Consider the following 21,341-nt stretch of genomic DNA (forward strand, 5'->3'; position numbering starts at 1 on the left):
CGTTCCATAGTTGTGTGCTTAAGTAAGAAAAGCTGGATCACTTACCTACTGTATTAATAAAGTACGTTCAGCAGTTAGGAGGCAATTTCACAACTGGGTGTACCCCCATTTAGGTTCCTGAGAACAGGGGTAGGTTCTGTTTAGAATACTAGTATAACCTGGTATCAATCAACGTTCCTAACATTTTCCCCTATATAATGAACTATTTAATATAACAACCTTGGACTAAGAATGTGCATTTGGTAGCACACATTTGGTTTATTACCATGCCTTAACAAATTTAGGGGTCCTTTTACCAGTGGCGTAGCTAGAGGTGGGCCTGGATGGGCTGTGGCCCACCCAATTTGGACTCAGGCCCACCCAAAATTGTGGCAGTCTTGCTGTGGAAATCCCCAAACCCCTCCAGCTAAAGGTTTCCTCCTCCTCAGGCAGCCAATGCTCTTCCAAATGGCAGCTGGCACCGCACGCCAGCCCCTCTCCACATTTCACCCTTGTGGAAGCACTGAGCATATACGGACTCCTGGCAGCGGCGTCAGCTCAAGTCAAGTGCATGCCAGCTGCTGTTTGGAAGAGCTTTGGCTGCGCAAGGAGGAGGAAATATTCAGCTGTGCAGTTTGGGGATCCCCACCAGCTAAGGTATTTAATATTTTGTGTTTGAAGGTAGGGGGAGAGGCAGAATGCAGAGAACAGAGCGGAAGGGGGCCAGGAGGGCTGAATTCTGTGCCCATTCATTTGGGGCTCAGGCCCACCCAAAATTGACTATCTGGCTACACTCCTGCCTTTTACCAAGCTGCGATAAAAAGGGTCCTGCAGTAGTGGTGGGGGCCATTTTTTCACGTGCCAGGGCCCTTTTTACCGCAGTGGGTAAAAGCCCCTAAAAAAGACAGTAAGATTATTCTTACTGCATGGCCGTGCGGGGGGAGCACTTACCATGCCAAGTTAGCGCCACACTAGAATTTATACAATAATTTTCCATAGTGCCAGAAATGGCGCACACTTGAGGCAGAACTACCGCATGTGGCCGCGTTGGGCTGGCGGTGGTTCCGGGTTGCCACGCAACAACCCTTTACTAAATGGGCCCCTAAGTGCATACTAAGGGGTCCTTTTATTACGCTGCGGTAAAAGGTGGCCTGCAGTAGTGTGGGCACATGTTCTTGGCACACACTGGGCCGTTTTTTACTGCGGCTGGGGAAAAGGGCATTTTTAATGGGGCAGTAAATGGCCGTGCGCGAAAATTAAAAAGTAGCATGCAGCTATTTACTGCCTGAGCCCTTACATCCACACATTGACCTAGCAGTAAGTGCTCATGCGCTACTCGTGTGGTAATCAGGCAGTGCACGCCAACGTGGCCGTGCTGCCGATTACCACCAGGAACACCCCCCCTCCCATGGTAGAAAATAGGAAAAATTATTTTCTACTGTGGAAAACAGCACACACCAATTTTGAAACTACCACAGGACGCCCACGCTAACCCTGCTGTAGTGCCAATTTGGCTCACGCTACCTGCGAGTTAGCCCTACTGCTGCTTAGTAGAAGGGCCCCTAAATTAACACATATTAGTGTAAGGATCCTTTCCGGACTCTCACTAGCCCAGTATGCTCCTGCATTCAGGACCATACCAACTCAGTGTAGAGAGGAGGTGTATACCATTTGGCTACAGAATCCCCCTTCTGGGTTGGCTGCAATAGTTCTGCCTACTGCTACAGAAGTAAGAGATCCCTAGAGCATGTGTGGATTTTCTAAGAAGGTCTAGGGTCCGAGTTTGTGTCCTTTGAAAACCTCCCTTGACTTCTGAGTTTGTGTTTAGTTCTTAGTGTGAAGTGAGTGTGAAAGAGGTTCTACCCACTACCCTACCACCAAATTAAGGGGTCAAGGGTCATGGACTTGATATACCACCTTTCTGTGATTCAACTAAATTAAGGAGTGGAGCAGCAGCATGACCCTGAAGCCAAAGGGCCAAGGAGAGAGAAGCCCCAATCAGGAGCTGGACTACTAGAGGAAGCACTGTGTACAAGATTATTCCTAGTAGGAAGAATCTGTGTGGGTCTGAATCCCAGAAAAGAGTGACTGTGTGATTTATTCAATAAGGAAATAGGTTTGCCCTTGCTCACGGGAAACCCTTTACCCCAAAAGACTGGTTATTATTGAAAGGGATCACAGACAGCGATAAAGGAAGTAGAGATCAACTGAATTTCAGTTTCAGCTTCAGTACCGAAACCAGCCCAATATTAGTGTTCGGCCTTGTTTCAGTTTAGACCTTGTGGGGGGGGGGGGGGGGGGGGGGGTGCTTTTGGGGGCTGTGGTGATTTTCGGCAGGAACCTGAGTGCCCAATTTCAGCTATAGATTTGGTTTTGGCCGAAACCGAATCCTGGTTTTGGCCAGGCTCTGAAAAGAAGAGTGTAGAGTATTACAATGTTTATTCAATGCTGTATAACCTTAAGTCAGAAAGACCACCTTGAAGCAGAAATTGCTTTATAATTTATCTCCAGTAATGACAGTTTGAGCACCCCATATCAGTCTCCCAGTAATTGTTTAAAGGGACCTCTGTGCCACGGTCTTGAACCTGCTCCCTTGGATAAGAGTGTGCATGCACTGAATGGAGAAATAAATGTTATTTGGGGGCCATACCACAACCAGGACACCCCCTTACATGTGACATTTTCATTTAATTTATTTGAGTATTTGGTATCCTGCACATTCAATAAAATTATCAAGGCGGCATATACAAAATAAAAGCAAGCAAATCAATGTGTAACAAACCTACAGGGACACACTAAATAGGAAGAAACAACATCATCCGGCAGCACAGGCCAAAGGGAGGGGTAGCATAGCAGAAAAAAAGTTTCCTGTCACCAACTATAATTTGAGACACACAAGGGTAGAGGAAAAGCAAAATAGCAGATCATAGGCTTTTCCTCCAGGAACTTGTCCAAACCTTTTTTTAAGCCCAGATACGCTAACCACTGTTACCACATCCTCAAGCAAAGAATTCCAGAGCTTAACTATTCGTTGAGTAAAAAAATATTTCTTCCTATTTGTTTTAAAAGTATTTCCATGTAACTTCCTTGAGGGACCTCTACACCAGGGCCTTGAAGGGAAATCCTTTCCTCTGGAGAGAACCTGCTCACTTGGATAGGAATGTGCATTCCTTCAGCGAAGAGGGAGAGGACCAGTGCGTTTTTTCTAGCGAAAAGGTGCTGGTACTCAAATGCCAGGCCACCCTTCAGGAGTGGGGTGAGCATTGAGGGACCCACCCCACAATAGCCAGCCCCCCCCTGCAACCAGTCACAGAATCTATGAGAAGGCAGAATTGGTGTATAGGGCCTGAGCTCTTTCATTACAACTTGTGGACCATGGGTCAATTTTAGCAGACAATGGAAAAGGTGCCGGTACTCAGTACCCCCAAGTACCCCCTCAAAAAAAGCCCTGGAGAGGACCAGGAAGAAGTAAATGTTTTGTGGGAGCCCTGGAATGTGAATCTGTCAATGGACCATTCCACAGCCCAGATACCTCCTTTACATGTTTGTGTATGTTTTGGTAGAAGGCTAATACAAATTTCTGAACTTGAAAAATATTACTAAATATGACCATAATATTGTCATATTATGCTTTGGGAATGTTTTAAACTGTGGAACTGAGGCTGAAAGAAGGTCAACAAACAAATTTGCCTGTGGTTTCCAAACATAATAGCCTTACAGGTAAGTCATAATTAGGTACACATGAAATTCCCAGGTTTCTTTTTGGAGTACAAAATGTATCTGTCCGACAACAGTCAAGACATTTCTGAATGATATGTGTAGTTAGTCCCTGCTGTGGTAAGGCTGATTGTGACTCCGGGGGGGGCTACATATGATACTATTAGTTGTGTGGTCAAAACATGCAATCTCCTCAAAATCTTTTCTCATGCACACAGATCTGTGCAAAGGGTCCCCCACTAGGCTAACAGCTTAATGAAGAAATCTCTAGACAGACAAATTCTAAAATGGAAAATTATTGGGAAGTGGAGGAGTAGATTAATGGTTACAGCAGCAGGCTTGAGAACCAAGGGAACCTCGTTCAAATCTCACCACGGCTCCTTGTAATCTTGAGCAAGTCACTTGACCCTGCATTGCCTCAGGTACAAACTTAGATTATAAACCCTCAAGAACAGAAAATTACCTATAGTACCTGAATGTACACTGCTTCAATAGCCTTCAGGCTTGCAGGTGGTATGTACGAAATTATAAATAAATATTAGAGGAAGTTGATCCTGGTTAAATAAAAAAATAAAGTGACAAAGGATGGGTGTGGTATTACACATGCAAAATAGCAAAAACAAATAATAATCCACAAAAGATAAAACTTATGAGTAACTATATAAAGTAACAAATTACTTATAAAAGGAAGGGGAAGGAAAAGCCTCAAAGAAGCTCAAAACACACAGTTTTTAAAGACCTTAAGAAGTCAAAAAAAGACCTTACTTCATCATCGGCAAAAACCTTCCCATAAGAAGAGTAGCTACATTCAAAATGCAAAATATAATAACTTATTTCTTGAGAAATGTGTAGCTCTCAAAATGTATCTGGTGGAAGTCTAAAGATGCAGGAATGCCCCTGAACCAAGTATAGAAAACAGACGGATTGGAATACCATACTCCATTACACCAGCTTTCACCACTCTTCCCTCAGAAGGGGAGTTCCCATCAGCCAGTTTCTGAGACTTCGTCGATTATGCTCTACTGTATTTGAATTTCGAAAACAAGCCCAGGTTATGACCCAAAGACTTTTACAAAGAGGGTACCCTATAGGGGTGATTAAAAAGGCGTACAAGAGGGCATTGTATGCCCATCGCCCCTGGTTGTTGCTTCCCACCCACAAATCTAGCGCTCGCCCCTTGTCTTGTGTGCTTCCTTTCTCTGTTAAAGCCTCTAAAATTGGTTATTCTATTCATAAGAATTGGCATGTGTTGGGGGTGCACTCTGTGTTTCCTGAACACCCAAAGGTGACTTATTCACGCACAGCTAATTTGGAGGAGCTATTGCATAAACCCATTTATAATGAGGAATATCAAGGTCAACATTCCCCATGTGGGAAATGTGTATTTTGCAAATTTTCTATGTCCACTCGATGGGTTTGGATCCCTGGGACCACTAGGAAATATTATTTGCATAATGTCACTGACTGTACTAGCGCTGGAGTAGTTTATTGTATTATGTGCCCTTGTCATATGTATTATATAGGGCACACAAAACGTCAGCTGAAGAACAGGCTGGCTGAACATACCAGCAACATTAGGATTAGTAGACAAGATGCTCCGCTGGTTAATCACTGGACTACGTGTAATCACATGATTGAAGATTTAAGATGTGTAGTACTTAGACAAATTGCCCCCCAGAGAGGTGGAGGTGACGTTACAGCGTGGTTGTTGTCCATTGAACAAAGATTTATCTTTGAATGGGATACGGTGGCTCCCAGGGGTCTAAACCTGGAGGTGGAGTGGATATGATTAGAGCTCTCCCTCTTCAGGTGTAAATCATTATGACAGGGTTGTTTATAGTGGAGGAGGGTTGGTGAACGCTCAATTCAGCAACAGTATCTGAGAAGCTCACAGAGAGTCCCGTGCTGGACTCATTATCCCTATGGTAAGCTGCCAGTAAATAGATTTATACATAGTATAAGCATGTATTGTTAAGTATCATGTGAAGAAGTGCTGAAGAGGATTTGGTAGTAAATGAGATTAGTTAAAGTTATGTGTTGTTTTAGGGGGTGAGAGACGTTCCTCCTGAGGAAGGATTTTGTCCGAAATGCGGTCTCGCGGTTTCGCATCGAGGAGCGAGCAGTAATTGATGAGTCAGAGGGAGCTCGAGGAGCAGGAGATGAGTCAGAGGGAGTTTAAGGCTGAAAACAGCATGCAGACTCCAGGAAGCCTCTGACAAGCTAGGCTGATCCACTCTGATTGAGCAAGCACAAAGTGTTGTAAGAAGGAGTGGAAGGAACCCCTGGTTTGGGGCTGCTTATTTTTTGTGCTAAATAAGCATATCTTTTTGAATCAACTAAAGGACAATATCCAGCTTATTTTCAAAAGAGAAAAACACCTATAGTGCGACCTAAATCGGGAGATAGACGTCTCGCAAAGGCGCCCAAATCGGTATAATCGAAAGCCGATTTTGGGCGTTTCCAACTGCACTCCGTCGCAGAAATGAATAAAGTTGACGGGGGCATGTGGGAGGCGTGGTGGAGGCGGAACTGGGGCGTGGTTATCGGCTGAGGAAAGATGGGCGTCTTTAGCTGATAATTGAAAAAAAAAAGCCGTTTTTACCACGATTTTGAGTCACTTTTTTTGGACCCTTTTTTTTCCACGAACAAGACCCAAAAAAGTGCTCCAACTGCCCAGATGACCACTGGAGGGAATCGGGGATGACCTCCCCGGACTCCCCCAGTGGTCACTAACCCCCTCCCACCAAAAAAAACCCACTTTAAAAACTTTTTTTCCAGCCTCTATGCCAGCCTCAAATGCCATACCCACCTCCATGACAGCAGAATGTGTTCGATCCTGTCACAGCCTTTCCCTGGGCCAGATGTGGCTCTCGGGTGCAGTACAGGGTCACATCAGCATTGCATTGTGGTGGGTGTAGGGTATTGGGCTCTGTGATTTCATTAGCTTGTGTTACAGTCTCACGATGGTGGTAGTTGGTAGGCTCTTCTCCCATGGTGCTTTTCCCCCTGCCTACTGGGTCAGAGTGTGCCCTGTTGTGTTTCCTGTTGTAGTCCATGCGGTAGTGGCCATTTTTGTAAGCCAGTTTTAGTTCCCTTTCCTGTGTTAGCCACGTTAGAGAACTTAGTTCTTCCCTTGAATGTGGCTGAAAGAGGGCATTGTACAGCATTCTGCCAGCTCTGACCTACTGCTCATCTCAGTACCAGGGAGACTCGTTGCCAGTGGGGCACAACCTCTGATCTGCAGTTAACTGTGAGTAAAGGCGGTTATTCCAATAAAGGACATTTTCGGAGAGATTAGTCTTCAGGTGTCAACTGGTGTGCCAATGTTATATAGCAGCAACCAGTCCTAGAGGGCTGCGTGTATGCAGGTCCCTGGAGCACTTTTAGTGGTTACCGCAGTGCACTTCAGCCAGGTGGCCCCAGGCCCATCCCCCCCCCACCTGTAACACTTGTGCTGGTAAATGGGAGGCCTCCAAAACCCACTGTACCCACATGTAGGTGCCCCCTTCACCCCTACAAGCTATGGTAGTGTTGTACATTTGTGGGTAGTGGGTTTTGGGGGAGGGGGGTTGGGAGCTCAGCACCCATGGTAAGGGAGCTATGCATGTGGGAGCTATTTCTGAAGTCCACCGCACTGACCTAGGGTGCCCAGTTGGTGTCCTGGCATATCAGGGGGGCGAGTGTACTACGAATCGTGGCCCCTCCCATGACCAAATGGCTCGGATTAGGACGTTTTTGAGCTGGGCGTTTTTAGTTTCCATTATCGCTAAAAAAAACAAACGCCCAGCTCAAAAACGTCCATTTTTTTGAAAATACGGTTCGGCCCGCCCCTTCACGGACCCGTTCTCGGAGATAAACGCCCATGGAGATAGGCATTTCCGTTCAATTATGCCCCTCCACGTATTATAAAGGGACATAAGTACATGGTCTTAAGTTCATAGGAAATATTGATTTAAAGTCTCTTTTTTGATGTATGCAGAGATACAATTAATTTTGTATGTGAACCAATGTTTGTTCTTAAGGGGATATGTGATTGTATGAGTGGGGAAGTGAAAGGTTTGAATGAGTGAGTTCTGGAATCAGCATAGGTGATTGTTGTTAGATTTATGATTACATTCAATAAAAGGAATGAAACATTAAGGAAGTACGTGTTTGTGAAAATAAGAAACCAAGTAAATGTTGGCCAACATTTCGTAAAAACTTCTTCAGGGTCCCAGAAGGCACATAAATTCCACAACTTATCATTCAAAGGGTGGATTTACAGTATACTGCTATTACAGTATCCTGTCCTGACCCAAGGATGGGGGTTTTGGTCTCTGAAAAGTAGTCAAAATTTATTAAAATTAGTCCAATAGAAAGATCACCTTATTTTCATTTTCTATATTACCACAGCTACAATACTACTTTATCCTAACACACACACACTATATATTTTTTTTTCTACCTTTGTAGTCTCTGTTTTCTACTTTCCTCATCTTCCATCCAACGTCTGCCCTCTCTTCCTTCCATCCAGCATCTGCCATCTCTCTCTCTTTCTCTCTCTGCCTTCCATCCAGCATCTGCCTGCTTTCTCTGCCCCTTCCTTCTACTGGCTACTCTCTCCCCTTTTCTATATGATGTGTGCTCACTTTCTCTGCCCCTTCCATCCACTGCCTGCCCCTTCTTTCACTTCCATCTAGCCTGTGCCCCTCTTCTCCTTTTTACTTGATGTATTCCAGCATCTCCCCCTGTCTCCATCTTTATCTCTCTTCTCTCTGTTCCCAATCCCCCATCCATATCCATATCTATCTTCTGCTTTCCAGTATCTCCTGTTTATTTTATTTTCTCTCTTCGTGTCCACCATCATTTCCTCTGGCTCCCTCTCTCTCCTATCCATAACCTCCCCTCCTGTGTCCCTGTCCCTATTCCCCCCATGCTCAGCATCTGCCTTCTGTGTCCCCATCCCTCTCTCCCTCTATTCCCATGTTGCTCCCCCTTCTTTCTCCCTCTCTCCTGTACTCCCACCACAGTGCCAGCATCTCTCCCTCTTCTCTCCCCTGCCCCAAAGTACTGCATCTCATTCTCCCCCTTTCCCAGTCTTCCCTCCCTTGTGCATCTCAACTTTCTCTCTCTCCTCCCCTCTCTCCGGTGAGTCCAGCTTCTGCCCCCTCTCTTTTCCAACTCTTTATCCTTGCTCTCGCTTCCTCCTTCCCCTTTGCTTTGGCATCATTCTCCCTCCTCTCTCCACCCCCCTTTACCTGGGGTCTGGCATAACATCACTTTCCCTTCCTCTCTCCACCCTCCGTTTCCCTTTCTTCTTCCCTTGTGGTCTGGCATCGCTTTCCCTCCTCTCTCCACCCCCCCTTTCCCCTTCCCCTTCCCCTGTGGTCTGGCATCAGTCTCCCTCCTCTCCATCCCCATTCCCCTTCAGTCTGGCATCGCATTGACCTCTCTCCACCCCCTTCCCATTTCCCTGTGGTCTGGCATCGCTTTCCATCCTCTCTCCACCCCCACCCCGCTCTGCAGGCTTCCAAGCTTTTAGGCCCGCCAGCAGCATCAGAGTTTTAACTGCTGCCTTCAGCCTACCCCAGAACCCTTTCTGTACAGCTTCCGCATAGGTGGGATGCTGTACAGAAAAGTTTTCTGGGGATGGCCAAAGGCAGCGCTTACATTGCTGACGCTGCTGGAGGTTTGGAAATTTAAAGGCCTGCAGCGGGTGAGGAGAGTGAAGAAAGGAAGGAGAGTGATACTATAGTAGTCAGGGGGATGAGGATGGGGACACCCATGGCAGCATTGCACCAGTCGGGGCTGGGTGGGTGGGGGAAGCATCTATGGCACCTCCGCACTAGTCAGGGGGAGGGGGAGATATCCATGGCAGCACCTCCGTATTGACTGTTGGTTGCAGAGGTTTCAGTAAAGTTGGTGTTGGTTTTGATAAAACTGCCAGAGTACAGCATATTTATTTGGTAAGAGAGGAGAGTGGGTGCTCCTAGACTGAGAGAAGCAGTACCCCAAGGTTCTCTTTGTTATTTGGGGTCTTCTAAACAATTATTGAAAGATTACAGTCCATCCAGAATATTGCACTCCATCTGATATACTCTTTGGAAAGATATGATAGTCCAGGAAGTTCTCCATTATGTGGACTAGATTGAATAATGTGTATTAATTGTTTTATGTTTTCCTTCAATTTTCTGTATATGTTCTGTTTGTAACATTTAAATAACTGAATTAAAAAAATAAGAGATAACAGTGTTTCACTATACTTTAGAAAAAGTCACTGGCTTGCAGTGTACGCCAGAGAAGTTTAAGTTTTCTGCCTTATTTATAAGGTTCTTTATGGACTAGCTCCACAATATCTTATCAATCACTTTATTTGTTTACAATAATCCAGGAATATTAGAACCATGGCTCTGTTTAGTTTTCACTCTGTAAAGACTTCTCTCAAAAAGACTGAAGCTATTAGGGAATCTTTTTTTTTTCCCATTGCAAGCTGCTCGTCTTGATAAGGAGGTTCAAACTTCTCTGCTTTCTGCTACAAGTGATATCTCTTTTCGAAAACAAGTTAAAACTTACTTATTTAGGTAATATGTCTTGAATCTTTCAGATTAAGGTAGCAGCCTATATATCTGTTAGTTCAAGATAGGAATTGTATGGATGTATGTGGGTGAATGATGTATTTCCTAGAAATGTCCAGTTTAATTATAGTGTGATCTGCATAGAGCCTCAAGGTATATTGTGGAATACAAGTAGTGTTTTTAATGTTAAAACCATGAATGTGACCTAGCTGGATACATCACGGCGAACCCCACTCCTAGTTCAGAACGGGTGATTGTTGTCCACAGTCCAGCTGCCAAATGCACAGTTGCAACATACTAATAACAGTTTGCTCAGTATGGGGAGGGGGGAGGGTCCAAATGGATCCCATCAGATATATTATTTTAAATCCAGATGTGTGCCTGGCTGTACTCTCATGTATACGTTCTGAAAAGTAGGCTGCATTAATTCTATGTGGAAATTCAAGTTTCTGTGATAGGTTCTTATTACAACATGTCACCAATATAAATGTTTGTAGATCAGGGGGCTATCCCTCTGGATGAATAAATATGAAAGATTTGTAGAACAAGAACAGCTGAGACAAGACTCAGAGAGGGAACTTTTAAGTGACAGGTGCCATTCACAAGAAAATGTATGCATTGCATGAGGAAAGAAGGAAAGAGGCTGAGAGATTAAGGGGCCATTTTACTAAGCCACGTAAGCGTCTATATGCTCCCAACATGCACCGAAATGGAGTTACCGCCTGGCTACTGCGTGGCTCTTGCGGTAATTTCATTTTTGGTGCACTTCTGATATGCGCATCCAAAAAATAATTTATATTTTCGGATGCACATATTGGGCGCGCGCCAAGTGGCATGGGATGCGTATAGATCATTACTGCCTGGTTACCACGTCAGACTTTCCCGCTAGGTCAATGGCTAGGTCTTTCATCTTAGTTTCTCAGATGTAGGTTGACAAACTGATGGGTTCCTCTGCTATTGTCTGGCGATAAGGTCTCAGACTCAAAATAAAAGCAAGCAAATGGATGTATAACAAACCTATAGGGACACACTAAATAGGAAGAAACAACATCAACCGGCAGCACAGGCCAAAGGGAGGGGTAGCATAGCAGAACAAAAGTTTCCTGTCACTAACTATAAACTGAGACACACAAGGGTAGGGGAAAAGCAAAATGTGGAAAAGGTAAGACAATAACAGAAGAACCCATCAGTTTGTCAACCTACATCTGAGGAACTAAGATGAAAGACAAGACCTTTGCATCAAGGACTCCGAATGGTCAGTTGGGAGCTGATTCCAGAGGGCTAGAGCAAAATGGCTAAATGCTGCAGCTTCCTAGGAGTGAATGAGTTATAAGTCAGTTAACTTGTGTTAAAATGAAGAGCTTTTCCTTAATTTACTACTACTACTTAACATTTCTAGAGCGCTACTAGGGTTACACAGCGCTGTACAGTTTAACAAAGAAGAACAGTCCCTGCTCGAAGGAGCTTACAATCTTAAGTGTATTTAGAACAGTTTGTTCTGAGTTTCCTTTATGATCTGTTTTTCTTTCCACATATGTATTTTGCTTGCGTAATAATGTTATAAATTCATAAATGTAAAAAAAATGTTCTGATTCACATTTAAATAATTTTATGAGAAATAAAACAAAAAAAACGAACTGAAAACAAATCAAACATATTGCCCTGTGCACGTCCCTACTTTGTATTGTTCTATTACTTTTAAATAATTAACCAGAGACAACACTGACCTGCATGTAAATTAAATTTATGGGGTGGGTTTGCAGGTGACTGCTTGCTTTTATGGGCAGAAATATAACTGCAATATTGGGGGCCTTAGTTTTTAAATTGCTTAGGGGTCCTTTTACTAAGGTGCGCTGAAAAAAGGCTTACGGTAGTGTAGACACGTGCTTTGGGTGCACACAGAATCATTTTTCAGCGCACCTGCAAAAAATGCCTTTTTAAAATTTTTGTCGAAAATGGACGCATGGCAGAATGAAAATTGCTGCGCATCCATTTTGGGTCTGAGACCTTACCCAAAACATGGGGAAGTAACTGCTTGCCCTGGGATTTGTAGCATGGAATTTAGGTTTCTACCTGGCTTGGCCACTGTTGGAAACAGGATACTGGGCTAGATAGACCATTGGTCTGACCCAGTATGGGTTTTCTTATGTTCCCTTCAAACAATCAGTCAGAGACAAATATGGGGTGCTCCAACTCCCTTTACTGAAAATATGTGCAAAATATTTACAGCTTTGAGGTAGCCTTTCTGTTATGAGGTTGTACAGTATTGAAGTGCTCCACACTCTTTTATCTGTGTCTGTGCTGTGATTCTTTTCAATAATGGTCTTTTAGGGACCAAGGGTTTCCTGTGTACAACGTTAAAACTATTCCTTTCTGAATAAAACAGCCCCCTCCCCCGATATTCAGCAATATATAACCAGTCAGAATGGCCATTAACCTTTTAAATAACCACAAATTTTCTGCAGGAGATAACCATCTCCTGCTGAATAGTTGCGGTTAGCGCCTACAGCTAAACCAGCTATGTCATGTGACTTATCCAGTCAGGCACATCAGTACCAGACCGGATAAGATTAGTGGTTAAATTGGACCACATAAATACCAGTCCTATCTTTAACCGCTAGAACTTAACCGGTCAGCCTCTGAATATCGGCTTAACCGGTTAAGTGTTTAACAGCCAAAAAAATAACCTCTGGATATTCAATGCCAGTCGCCAAAAACAGCCCAGCATTGAATATCCAATTTTAACACCAGCGGCAGACAGTCAAAGCACCGCCCGCCGCTGGCTGAATATTGGGGGAGGGGGGACAGTGTCTCTCTATATAGGAAAGAAGTGCACAGGCTCTGGGTTGGAACCCACATGTATCAGTTATCTACTGTACAGTGTCTGGGGAACAATGTGCACTACCCCTGGTTCTGAATCCGTACCTTGTATCCTCTTGATAAGCACACTGACAACAAAATGCTTTGCTAATATACCAGTGAATATTCATCCAGCAGTGGTCAACAGTTTTTTAAAGGCTGAGTGCCGCGGGCAGAATTAGGCCCCATATTACAATGTCAGCCACATCTGGACACTGGCATTGATTATCGATGGCTGACTAGAGTGTGTCAGGTCACCAGCCCTTATGGCATTCAATGTTGATGGCTGACTAGAGTGTGTCAAGCCACCGGCCTTTATGTGGATCCTGGCTGAATATTGGCCGGGACCCCCGTAAGTCTTGTGGCCATGTCCCACTCTCATGACAAGTAAACACCCCCTCCTACCCCTTGGCAAGGTCTGTTTGCCCCTACAATCCTCCAAAAAGTAAACATCCCCCACTCCCAATAACTAAAGATCCCCCTGCCACCCCTCTAAATAATAAAGATCCCCCTTCCACCTCCACAGTGAGAACAGAATCCCCCAGGCCTAACTGAAATTCCTGCTGGTCCATGGTATGATAGGGGCAGAGGCAAACCACACTCACTACTAGCCTTAGCGGCTCCATGGTAAAAATGGTTGCTGTGACCTCTAGTGTAGTCTTGTGTAGGTCATGGTGTTATTTTTATAATGGAGCCACTAGGGGGAGGAGCATTGGGGTTTTGCTCCTTTCCCCATTATACCACTGGACACCAGGGAATTTAGGTAGAATTAGGGTGACCACTTCTGACTGAGGATGGGGTAGGAGGGGGATCTTTACTTATCAGGAAAGTAGGAAAGAGGTCTTTAATTTTCAGAGGAGAGGGGGTATTTGTTAGGATGAAGGGAGGGTGATCGGACCTTGCTGGGGTGTGGGAGGAGCTGAGGACATCGAACTATGTTCTAACCAGTACCAGACGTTATGGGGGTGCCAGCCAATATTCAGTGCTGGCACATGCCTAACTAACCAGGCAAAGTTAGGACTGCTTTTTTATGTAGTCCTACATGCGAGAGACCAAAACCCCCATCCTCGGGTCAGGACAGGATACCGTAACAGTAGTATACTGTACTGACCTGAGGAAGGAGGTTTTGGCCTCTGAAAGCTAATTGAAAAATGCATTAGTCCAATAAAGTGGTATCTCATTTTCCATGTTTTGTTTTATTTCTATTTATTAATTTGTGAAGTGGTGATTGGTATTTGACAGCTTTTTTTCAAATTTACATCTGCTGTATTTATATTTTGCACAGTACTGGAAGACATGCATCACTGCTTCTGCAGTGTTGCATTGTATGCAGAATCTGGCTTTTTGGGGGTTCAGTTTAATTTTTGTCTACATATTTCTATTTTTAGTTTGTGGTTACTTATTCTATACTGGGTGAGGATGTATCTGTGTTCTGTGTTTGTGAAAAAGACATGGTTTTCTGTTGGCAGGATCGTCTTACTAATCTGGCTTGTTAGTTTTTACAATGAGTGTATTGATGTTCTAGTGCTCACTGCAGTGTTTAAGATGTTGCCTTTTCCTAGGTACACCCTTGTTGTATGACTTGTGGATTATTACTAAAAATAAAAGTTTCATAAAGAGGAGGGTGGTATTGAAAACTGATTGGTCCCAGGTGTCAAATATGCTAGGTATGCCTCTGCGTGACAGGAGTAAATTCAAGGCTGTTTCCACTCCTTCCGGTATCAACCACAAACTTGGCAGGCACAGACCCTCCTCCTAGCAGTGCAGATGCTGAAACTGAATATTGCTGGCACATGCATAACTCCTGGATCTGCCCCCTGTAACGCCCCTGACCTGCCCACTTGGGAAATGGCCGGTGAGCACTGATATTCAGTGGCACTGTCCAGTTAAATACATTGAATCTCGGCGGCTGGGTGGGCACATGATTTACGCCATTACGAGCGCCTCTCCTGCCTGGTTTAATTGCTTTGGATGACGAGCTGATAGCTTAATTTCAGATTTTAATAGACAGCATAGGAGCCAACTTTTCAAAATTATTGGGGTGCTAAGCCCAGTGGAAATAACCCCTCCCTGGACACATACAAGGAATTTTCTCAATTATTGGGGGTGCTCAAGCACCCACAGCACCCACAGAGTCGGCTCCTATGATAGACAGTTCTAATAAATGTTGCCTTATCAGTTTTTTTCTTTTGGTTTCGTTTCTTTTACTAATGTTTCTAACAACTTATGGACTAGCCAGCACTCTGTACAGGAATGCAATCTATCTAGATCCCTTTAAGATCAACAAATGATGCAACCTTTTTGTGCCATATGATTCTGGTACTAGCTGGCTTAATTCCTGGACAGTCTCCACCTTGAGGTTCATACTAGTTCAAGGAGTCCTTCCTTCAGTGCAGAAGGGGTGAGGCGTGTTCACAGTGTGTGGGGAATTAAAGTCCAGTGTATGGTAGGCCTGGTCAGGTGACTTGTGCTATTAAAATAGCACAACAGCGCAGCTAAAAGCATACAGCTAACAAAGGCAAAATGTCCAGACTTTATCTCAGCCTAGAGATTAGTAGTTTTTCCATTCAGTGCTGTGAACAAGCATCAGTCAGAACTTCGGAAATGCACGGTGGATGGCTGAATCAGAGCTCATCAATCAGCTATTCACTCCCATGTGGGCTTCATATGGTATGCAGAAACTCTGCAAACTGGCTGATATAATATAAGCAGTGCTTTTTTTGTGCCGGTACGCAACGGTACGGCGTACTGGCACCTTTTTTTTTAGGCACCTCCAATTTGAAAGCCTACCTGCTCTTACTGCAGCGATCGGTCTCCCCCTTCCCCCTCATGACCTCCAGGCTCTGTCCCAGGCTTCTCTCCTCAGCGTGATCGATGGTGCTGCTAAGTTGCCTTGATCACTGTCAGTAGCGACACCTCAGCGATTAAGGCAGGCTGCCTCTGTCTTCCCAGCGATGCCTCTAACTGTTTCTGCGCGCGGCCAGAGTTTCGGTGGCAGGCTGTGAGGGTGCTGCGCGAGTGGTAGGCCCTCCGCTGCCATTCAGCTGTCATCCAACTGCCTCCGGCCTGGATTTCGGTGGCATACTGCGAGGCCTCATCCTGACAACAGTGGTTGGGTCTAGGCTGCCGGTCGCTTAGGGCTGGGGCGGGTGACCGATCTTCCCCGCTCCAACTGTTGCGTGGCTCCCGCTGTAGGGCTGACGCTCCCGTGGCTTCCTCACCTTGCCCGTGTTGGAGCTGCAGTAACGGGGACCAACGCGCACTGTGCACGGGAGACTGGAAGCCTTGCGACTGGAGCTGCGGTGTTCGCCGTGACGGTGGTGTCAGAGGGTGCTGGGCTGTTCAGGGACAGTCTAGCAGTAGCGGCGGAGCAGAGTTCGCACCCCAAGTGGCAACCCTTCGAGGCGGCAGCAGACACGTGGTGACCAGAGGGGCTAACGAGTCAAGGCCGCAGTCATTTACGAGGCCTGCTCACAAGGTCCCTGCCTGTTTCAACGTTCTAATTAAGGCACTCAGAGTTTAGCATTCTACAGCTCCTAATCCTATGTCAATTGCCTCAGCCTGCATTCAGCCAAATCACCAGCCCAAATCCTACATCCTACACTGGGCAGAAACTTTTCAGCATAAACTCTCTTCTTAAAGTACAAGTACAAGACAGAGGGAAAATGCTGAATGTAATGGGAGGATAGAGACCCTGAGAGGGCAGATGATGAAGTGGATGATTGAGGATAGGGACAGGGACACAAAATGGAGATGCTGGATGAGGCCAATACGGACACATAGGGAAGATTGATGGTGTACATGGATTGGAGACAGAAGAAATGTCAAACGGAGATGGGATCCTGCAAAAACAGAAAATACACTGGACCAGCGTGACTAGGAAAATAAAATGCACAGACAATAAGGTAGAAAGAAATATTTTATTCTGAATTTACTAATTGAAATATATCAGCTTTTGGAAATATTTGTATATATAATTGAAGAAAAAGCCAAAAAAGTAAAATAATTTTAAAAATAACATAAAAACATCAAAATATTAAATGGAGGTTTTTGACCCATGAAAAATATCCACAGCTGATTTGCGACACTTAATCATATGGGGCCTCTTTTACAAAGCCGCACTAGCGATTCCTGCGCGGTAAATGAGAGGAAGCCGATTCAGTTCCTATAGGCTTCCTCTCATTTACTGCACAGAAATCACTAGCGCAGCTTTGTAAAATTTATTTATTTTATTTATTGCATTTGTATCCCACATTATCCCACCTCTTTGCAGGCTCAATGTGGCTTACAATAAATCATGGATAGTGGAAATGAGAGGAGAATTGACATTTAGTGTTACAGAAGTATCTTGGGTAGCATGGTAATGGAAAACAAGATAGTGACATGACATAAGGCATTTTTAACATTGCTAGATATGTATACAAAAAATACCCCCATAGTGTCCTCTTGCAACTGAGGTCTTTTTTTCCTCCATTTTAAATATTGAGGTTAATTATACTATTATCAGTAGAGTTCAAGTGTCTTTCCTTGCACAGTTTTGGGAGCTTTTAGAAATGCCCATCTCTGATATCTTGCATTTTAGTGTCTATTTCTTTACTATTGCTGTCCATGCAAAACCTGACTTCTTGAGGTTTCCAGTTCACTGTTTTGCCTTCATGTCTCTATTACTAGTCTGTGGTCCCTTGTTTCATATTTGCTGAGGGTCGGTCTCTGTTTTGTGCTAGTTTGGAGATCTTGCAGCAGTCCTGTTCTGTTTGCTCACTAGGTGTGGCATTGGTGTTTTAGGGCCTGGTGTAATATTTACTGCGCTGCCTTTTCATGAATAAAGTCTTTAGAAGTTAGTGCTGGTATGGTACAATAATGTTTTGAGTGTGTTTTTGCACATTTGTGTATAGTGTTTATATGCGCCATAGCTGGTATAAGGGGTGTGGCTAATATGGGTGTGGCTATCATAGGGGTGGAGCCATACATGGTGACCCCACCCATAATGAGTACTGGCACCTTTTTTTTCTACAAAAAAAGCACTGAATATAAGTATGTTATTTATTTATTTTAAAACTTATAACCTACTTACAACCTAAGCTGCTACCATGTAAACATACATATTTCAAAATGCTGTCACGCGCAGTGTACGCAGGGAAGGCAGAGGACTGTACTTAAACCCCCTGGTGGACAGCAAGGCAATCAGCAGACACTTTAACAGTGAAATACTCTGGGAAGAAAAACAGGAAGTCAGCCAGATCATGTATTAAAGAACTCTGTCAAGGAAAGCTTTTATTGTCTCAAGCATTGAGGGCTGTGCTCCAGGCAAACAATAGGGTTATATCCAAAGTCTTTACAAACAAAAAAACACAATGGAAGAAATACTCTCTTGGGGAAAAACCTTGAACCACCATAAAACAGCTGTGGCCCAAACAGGCTCTGTGCTCTCCAAATTTTGTCCTCAACCTCAGTTGTCAAGGGTAATCAAAACTGTCCATACAGCAGTGGCGTAGCCAAAGGTGGGCCCATCCACTTAGGGCTCAGGCCCACCCAACAGTAGCACATGTTTAGCAGTAGCTGTGGGGATCCCAAGCTCTGCCAGCTGAAGACTTCCCCCTGATGGTGAGGCAGCCATGGGCAAAGAATAATTCTGAGAAATCATATTAAGGGTTAATTTTGTTAAAATCTGGGGTTTAAAAGTGGTGTTTGAATTCTAGCTTTTTACCTTGCAAGCAAGATAAAGGAATGCAGGCTGGAATTAATTACTAGAAGTCTAGCATTTGCCGGGCTGGGTTAGAAAGGTCAGAGACAGGAATTTCTTTCACCCTTGTGAATAATGAATGCTAGCTCAACATTTGTATACTGTTAGGCATACTGTAGTTTAAAGCTGAAATACTATTTCAGAAGTTCTTGATATGTAGATTTTGTTATAAGAAGATAGCTTAGATATATAGACCATTATAAGTATGTAGAATATGTCTTATAAGGATGCTTACTTTAGAATATGCTGTATTCTGTGTAAATTAATAATTCTGTGTGGAATGTTTGTTCAACTCTCTGTCTGACGTTCTGAGTAGGGCTGCAGTGAAGAGGCCAACATGTGTTTTAAGTTATCTGCAGTTCTGGCTGGTTCAATGTATAAGCTGATAGGTGAACGAGGTCAGGACTAGTCAGCTCTCTTCTCCTTGATTAATTGTAGGTAAATGTAGAAATGGTCCTGAATGCCATTAAGTAAGATTGGCTTTTGACCCCTTTAATGAATGCCAGAGTTCAGCTAGCAGGTAGTATGAAGCTGATTAGGAATATGAGAATAACCAATGTTAGATTGGGCCTCTTGGTCTCTAAGGGAACCCAGTTTAAGCTATAGATGAGAAATCAATCATAATGAACATGCAAGAGTTCTGGAGACCAAATGTCTGGTGTAAGGGGCCCCAGGTCACAGGTCAGTTTAGGATGTCTGGAACCTATGTAACTGATATTTTTAAAGTAATGATTGGTTGAGGCCAGGTAACCAATCTATTCCTTAACCAATTGGAGAGTAAGGGGGGGCAAGGCTAGGAGGGGGATAGAACAGTATTTAAGTAGGAGCAGAAGCAGTTTACGTCAGAAGAAAGGAAGGAGAGCTGAAGAAAGCTGGAAGACAACAGGAGAGAAAGAGAGCAGAAGGAACAGACAGAAGAGAAGAGAGCTGAAGAGGACAGACAAAAGCCATAACATCCAGAGAGCTGAGAGAGAGAGAAGAGAGCTAGAACTGATGTCCTGCTTTGTTTGCTGGCAAATAAAGAAGATTTCTCCCTCATTCTGGTGTGTGCTGTCTGACTCCTGAAGTATCACAAATTCCTATCTCAATTCCTGCAACAATTCTTGGTGGCAGCGGTGGGATTATGAATCCTGCATTAATCCCAGCACCCAACTGACTGGAGAACATTCGCCGGGTATGTATTCTGTATTTTGTATTGTAATTCTAGCTAGAAAATTGTAAATCAGCCCCTCAAAAATTGAGGAAGGAGAGCCTGATCAACTCTCAGCGAAGGCCCTAGTACCTTCTAGTCGCGGGGACTAGAAGCGAAAACGCTTGAGCTTATCTGTATCTGAGAAATCTGAAATTGTTGGGTGGGATTTTCTGTATGGAATGTGTGATGCGTGAATGATTAACTGAGTGCGGACTTCTTATAGCTGCGTTTTCAATTAACGCGAGTTCAATTGACCAGCAACGGAAGGAAGCGATTGTTGTTTGTTCTACCCTTTTGTTTCCGGATCTGCGGACCCCTTACCGCAAATCCAAAAACTCCCTCCCTTTTGTGTGTTTAACTGTAAGCATTATGGGTGGGGGACATTCATCTAGACAAATTGCTACCCCCTAGATTGTATGCTTAAGAACTTTAAAAAAGGATTTTTAATTAATGACTATGGACAGACTTTAAGCTCAAGTACTCTAAGAACCTTGTGTGAAGTTGAGTGGCCATCTATGGGAGTGGGGTGGCCCCCTAGTGGCAGCTTAGATATGAAGTAATCCGGAAGGTCTACAGCATAGTTGTAGGAGAACCAGAATATTCTGAACAACTCCCTTATATAGATTCCTGGGACAGCCTTGTGACTGACCCTCCCTCGTGGTTTAAAAACTTATATGGGATCCCCAGTAAAATTCATGTTAGGCCAAGTTCAAAGAAAGATTAGAAAATCTAAACTAGAAGAGGGAAAGAGCCCAGGAAGCCTACCACCCAATCGGTGGCTTCCGCCCCCTACCCCTGTCCGAGAAACCCATACTCTCTGATGACCCCTCAGACCTTGAGCCCCCACCTTATGGCCCCATTGTTGGGGTTCCGTGCCGCCCCTAGAGATCCACGCCGCCCAGCCCAAACTTCTCCAGTACAGGCTTCTCCGGATAGTTCCTCCCCCACTGTGCGAACCCCACCACATCCTAGGTTGGACTTTTCAGCTAGTCTCTACCCTTCTGTGCCACATCCTTCCCTGCTAACCTCTGAAGACCCGCTTTGGGTTCCACTCCCTGACTCCTCAACTCCTAACAGCCCAGCCTCTCCTCTAATACCCTACCCATTACATTAGGGGCCCGGCATCCCTTTCAATGGACTGAATCACCTGTGACCACCTCTCAGTCTATGAGTACCCCTCCCCATCCCTCAGGGGTTCAACCTACCCTCCACTGAATGGGTTAGACCCGCTGCAATTACTTTTGAGCATGATAGGAGGGTAGCTCCTAGCTCTACTCAGGTTCCATTCCACCTCCTC

Source organism: Microcaecilia unicolor, chromosome 5, assembly GCF_901765095.1.
Source record: "Microcaecilia unicolor chromosome 5, aMicUni1.1, whole genome shotgun sequence".
Lineage (NCBI taxonomy): Eukaryota > Metazoa > Chordata > Amphibia > Gymnophiona > Siphonopidae > Microcaecilia > Microcaecilia unicolor.